The following is a 6,091-nucleotide window of genomic DNA, read 5'->3' on the forward strand; positions in this document are numbered from 1 at the left end:
ACTCAGATTCACGACAAGATTCAGAATTAGAATCAGGATAAGCACATTGCGGGCCAATTACGAGATATCTAGTTTTTTCGTTTTCCGCTTAGCTGTTATTTTAAAAAGAATAATTAAAAACAAATGAACACAAAATTTTAAGCATTCCAAATATTTTGAATTTGAAAAACGATCCCGTTGTAGCCGAAATATAGAAGGTAAAATTTTGGACCAGGTTCGATATGAACCTTTCGCGATCCTTATTGATTGATCAGGATTAGAATCAACATAAGGATCAATATCAGAGTAAGGAATTGAGTTTCCGGAACAAGATCAGCATCCGATTTAGTATCATCCTCAGATACCGATTCAGGATAACGATCACGATCATACGCGGTCCTATGGGAAGGGAGGATGATCGGAGTGATCAAACCCTCCCCCAAGCGGGAAAACCCTATACAAAATACACAGAAATGCTCGAGCTTCTATAAAAATTTTGGTATTTTCCTAGTCGGTATACCCTCGACTTTTCAAAATTATGTATGCCGTGACCGCGATTCGATCTTATGCCCGCTTGCTTGGAAGACATGAAGTGAAGGCTATCCTCTACACCACGGGCTGCAGCTTTGAAATCGATATTGTTACTTTTGACTAATTTTAGTTCTTCATAAGAATTTTACAAAGAATTTCCAATTTTAAGTTTAACAAAAAATATTTCGCTTCGCATTTTGGGCCCTCCTGGGGAAGGTTTCACCCACAAGTTTAAACCAAGGGGCTGAAAGAGAAAAAAATTTCCGAACTGACATTTCAGAACCGCACTGACGTTTTGGTACCAAAATGCCATTGAAATCAAAGGGGAACTGACGTTCTGGTTCCAAAAAGTCGGTACGGTCCGTTTGTATGTGATTTGACAGTTGCTTCAGTCCTTTGGTTTAAACCCTCCCCCCTCCGTTTCTACGGCCATGAATTACAGCATATGGCCATTTAAAAATTAATGAAATATAAAATAAAGAATACAATTTTAAAAACATGCCCCACCAAGTGTTCAAAATAATTCAACGTTTACTCTGGGTGAAGAAAACGAAATACGATGCGGTAACGCAAGGTCTAATAATAGGTCGAATTAACTACATATTGATTTTGCAAATTTGGTAAAATAAACAATTTTGATCAATATTTTAAATTTTTTAATTTTGCCATTGTTGTCATTTTTGTCATTTTTTTAACAGGGACAATTTTGTCCTTTTTTTTTCTTAATTGAAATACTTTCTAAAAATGCATGATACCTGGTTAAAATGACAAATTTTGATCAATAGAAACATTGACAAAAATAGCAAAAATTGATAAAATTTTAGAAAATCAAAGTTTGAAAAAAGGACAAAATTGATAAAAATTACAAAATTGAAAAAATTGCCATGAAGACAAATTGAAAAAAACATTGAAAAATATAGCAAAAATTGACAAAATTTTTAAAAATAAAAATTTGAAAAATGGATTGATAAAAATTACAAAATTGAAAAAAATGCCATGAAGACAAATTGACCAAACATAAATTTCAAACATAAATGACAAAAATTTTAAAATTGACAAAAGTGACTCATACGACAAAGTTGATGAAATTGACAAAATTGTCAAAACTAGCGATATTGACGAAATCGACAAAAGTGAAAAAAAACGTGTCAGTTTGTCAAATTTTTAAAAATTTTGTCGTTTGAACATTTTTACCCTATTTGTCAATTTGGTAGATTTTTCCAATATTGTGAATTTTGTATTTTTTATCTTTATTGTCACTTTTTAAATTTTTGACATTATTGTCATTTTTGACGTTGTTATAATTTTTATCATTTTCCTAATTTTTATATTTTTAGTAATCCAATGTTTAATTTGATCAATTTATCAAATTTGTAAATTTAATCCATTTTGATTTTTTTTCTTTAAATTTCACCAAATTTTCTCAATTTCTCAATTTCTTGAATTTTGAAACTTGAAAATTTTTTTTTTTGTAATCAAAACTCATCAGCAGATTTTAAATCGTTTTAAAGGCTTCCAAAAAACCTTTCATGATTATTTTTATAAAACTTGCTAAAAAAGTTTGTTTTGGACGCAAAAATTTGTGTTTTTATGGTTGATTTTGCAAATGAAAAGAACAAATCCGGGATAAATCCGGGATTTTCCCATGGAATTCAGGCAACTGGACTTTTTCAAAATTTTGTATTAAATATCAGGGCAAACCCGGATAAAACCGGGCAATCTTACAAGCTTACAGTATACTCATCTTATTGATATTCTACTCGATTTTCGACTTGCCTAGAGATGCGTCACAAACCTGAAAAAGAAAGAAAACGAAATTAATAGACTTGTCTATATATAGTTCTTAATAGGATAAAATTATCAATTTTATAAAATATCATAAAGGAACATTTTAGAAAGAGTGGTGATCGATTAAGAATAACTTTAATTGGTTCAGTTTATATTAAAAAAAATGTATTTTTTTTTCTTTTTGATAAAATACGCGAGGATCCAGAACATATTTTTTGCTTTGGAATTTAATTGCCTTATTAATGCTTCCGTGATCTTTCAATTTCAAGAAGCAATAATTTGAATAATATTTGTCATTTGCAAATATTCAAAACTCGTCATGTTTACATCAACTTCACTCTCTCCGCGGGAATGATTAATTTCAGGGAATCATTCCTCCGAAAGAGTTAATTTTGTGCTGCTTGCTGGTGCCTGTGTTTGTCTGCTCGGGACAATTTCATTTTCCCAGCTTCATCATCATCATCACAGATGAACGGTGAAGAAGAGAAAATTGCTTTCCAAAGGACACAATTTGCATTAGACGGAAAAGAACGGGCACGACCATTTGTCCACGCTTCAGCAACTGACGCAAAAACAAATCCATCACCCAGAGGGCGGGTGTGGTTGAAAAACACAAATTTCCTCCCCGTCTTTGTCAGATCAGGGTTGTTCGTCGCTAAGATCATCGCGTTTTTTGAATGGGGAGGGTCGAAAAAGTTTCGCTCAACTAAACAGACAACGGAAGCCACCCACCGGCACTTTGCTAAAGTACCCATCAATAGCCGCGCATATTTCGCGCAAACGGGACAAGGAACTCGTCTTCATTAATCACAGCATCTTGTCGAACTGGGAAGAGATGAACAATGTCGAACGAACCCTTCTCCAGCAATCGAAAATAGGAAGAAAAATGAGAATAGAGAAAACAGCAAAAACCATCATCCGACCAAAGTCCACCATTCTTGGTTCGCTCGAACTCAAACTATGTGCAGCATCCGGTGGCAAGAGTCCTCGACTTCCGGTGAACTTTCGCTGCAAACCAACTTCTTCCTTGAAGACGTCGTCGTCATTTAGCACCTGTCGGTTTTCGGTTGAGATGCACATTTTTCCTGGTTTTGTGGGATGGGTTCTTCAGGTTTTTTTTTGGTTGCGGTGGGACGGAATTTCTTGCACTTTTACCGGTTTGAGGTAACAGCTTTTGCAATTCATCGAACATCCTCGGTAAGTTTTTTTTTTCCCCTTCCCGCTCACTTGCTGACAGTGAAAACAAATGATGCGTCCACAGGAGGGAAAAATTTCCATCATGAATGGAGCAACTACGCAAAAAAGATCTTCTCAACAGCAAAGTCCATTTAAAAACAATTGAAATGAAATGATGAATTCGACAATTAATTTGGATGCGTAGAGATTAACATACATTTCAAACATTTTGGTCCATAATCTTTAAAAATGCAGATACTAAACTATAAAAACGACAAACATCACTAAAAAATAAAAACATGATACAGGAAAAAATAAAACTTACTACGAAAAAAATCATATCCCAAAGAAACACAAGAAAAATCAGTATCGCAAAAAAAAGTCTGAATTCTTTTCTTTAGGAATCAATAAAACAATTCGAAAAAGTAATTCAAAATTGAAACAAACATTGTTAAAATTTACAAAATTGTTAAAATTGTTGAAATTGTCAAAATTGTCAAAATTGACAAAATTGTCAAAAGTGTCAAAATTGTCAAAATTATCAAAATTGTCAAAATTGTCAAAATTGTAAATATTGTCAAAATTGTCAAAATTGTCAAAATTGTCAAAATTGTCAAAATTGTCAAAATTGTCAAAACTGTCAAAACTGTCAAAATTGTCAAAATTATCAAAATTTACAAAATTGACAAAATTGTCAAAATTGTCAAAATTGTCAAAGTTATCAAAATTGTCGAAATCGTCAAAATTGTCAAAGTTGTCCGAATTGTCAAAATATTCAAAAATTTTGAAAATGTCAGAAAATTGTAAAAATTGTCAAAATTGCCAAAGATTGTGAAAATGTCAGAAAATGTCAAAATAGTTGATTTTGTCAAAATTGTAAATATTATCAAAATTGTCAAAATTGTCAACAAAGGGTCTTTAAATAAATTAAAAAAAAAAAAATTGTCAAAATTGTCAAAATTGTCAAAATTGTCAAAACTGTCAAAATAATCAAATTATCGAAATTGACAAAATTGTCAAAATTGTCAAAATTGTCAAAATTGTCAAAATTGTCAAAGTTATCAAAATTGTCGAAATCGTCAAAATTGTCAAAATTGTCAAAATTGTCAAAGTTGTCCGAATTGTCAAAATTGTCAAAAATTTTGAAAATGTCAGAAAATTGTAAAAATTGTCAAAATTGCCAAAGATTGTGAAAATGTCAGAAAATGTCAAAATGGTCGATTTTGTCAAAATTGTCAAAATTGTCACAATTGTCAAAATTGTCAAAATTGTCAAAATTGTCAAAATTGTCAAAATTGTCAAATTTGTCAAAATTGTCAAAATTGTCAAAATTGTCAAAATTGTCAAAATTGTCAAAATTGTCAAAATTGTCAAAATTGTCAAAATTGTCAAAATTGTCAAAATCGTCAAAATTGTCAAAATTGTCAAAATTGTCAAAATTGTCAAAATTGTCAAAATTGTCAAAATTGTCAAAATTGTCAAAATTGTCAAAATTGTCAAAATTGTCAAAAATTGTCAAAATTGTCAAAATTGTCAAAGTAGTAAAATTTGTCAAAGTTGTCAAAGTTGTCAAAATTGTCAAAATTGTCAAAATTGTCAAAATTGTCAAAATTGTCAAAATTGTCAAAATTGTCAAAATTGTCAAAATTGTCAAAATTGTTAAAATTGTCAAAATTGTCAAAATTTTCAAAATTGTCAAAATTTTCTAAATTGTCAAAATGGTCAAAATGGTCAAAACTGTCAAAATTGTCAAAATTATCAAAATTGTCAAAATTGTCAAAATTGTCAAAATTGTCAAGATTGTCAAAATTGTCAAAATTGTCAAAATTGTCAAAATTGTCAAAATTGTCAAAATTGTCAAAATTGTCAAAATTGTCAAAACTGTCAAAATTGTCAAAATTGTCAAAATTGTCAAAATTGTCAAAATTGTCAAAATTGTCAAAATTGTCAAAATTGTCAAAATTGTCAAAATTGTCAAAATTGTCAAAATTGTTAAAATTGTCAAAATTGTCAAAATTGTCAAAATTGTCAAAATTGTCAAAATTGTCAAAATTGTCAAAATTGTCAAAATTGTCAAAATTGTCAAAATTGTCAAAATTGTCAAAATTGTCAAAATTGTAAAAATTGACCTAATTTTCAAATTGTCAAAATTGTCAAAATTGTCAAATTGTCAAAATTGTCAAAATTGTCAAAATTGTCAAAATTGTCAAAATTGTCCAAATGGTCAAAATTGTCAAAATTGTCAAAATTGTCAAAATTGTCAAAATTGTCAAAATTGTCAAAATTGTCAAAATTGTTAATTTTGTCACAATTGTCAAAATTTTCAAAATTTTCAAAAATGTCAAAATTGTCAAAATTGTCAAAATTATAAAAATTGTCAAAATTGTCAAAATTTTCAAATTTGTCGAAATTGTCAGAATTTTCAAAATTGTTAAAATTGTCAAAATTTTCAAAATTGTCTAAATTGTCCAAATTGTCAAAATTTTCAAAACTTTTGAAAATGTCAGAAAATTGTCAAAATTGTCAAAAATTTTGAAAATGTCAGAAAATTGTCAAAATTGTCAAAATTTTCACCATTTTCAAAATTTTCAAAATGGCTATAAGTGGCAACAAAATA

Source organism: Uranotaenia lowii, chromosome 3 (assembly GCF_029784155.1).
Source record: "Uranotaenia lowii strain MFRU-FL chromosome 3, ASM2978415v1, whole genome shotgun sequence".
In the NCBI taxonomy this organism is placed as follows: Eukaryota; Metazoa; Arthropoda; class Insecta; order Diptera; family Culicidae; genus Uranotaenia; species Uranotaenia lowii.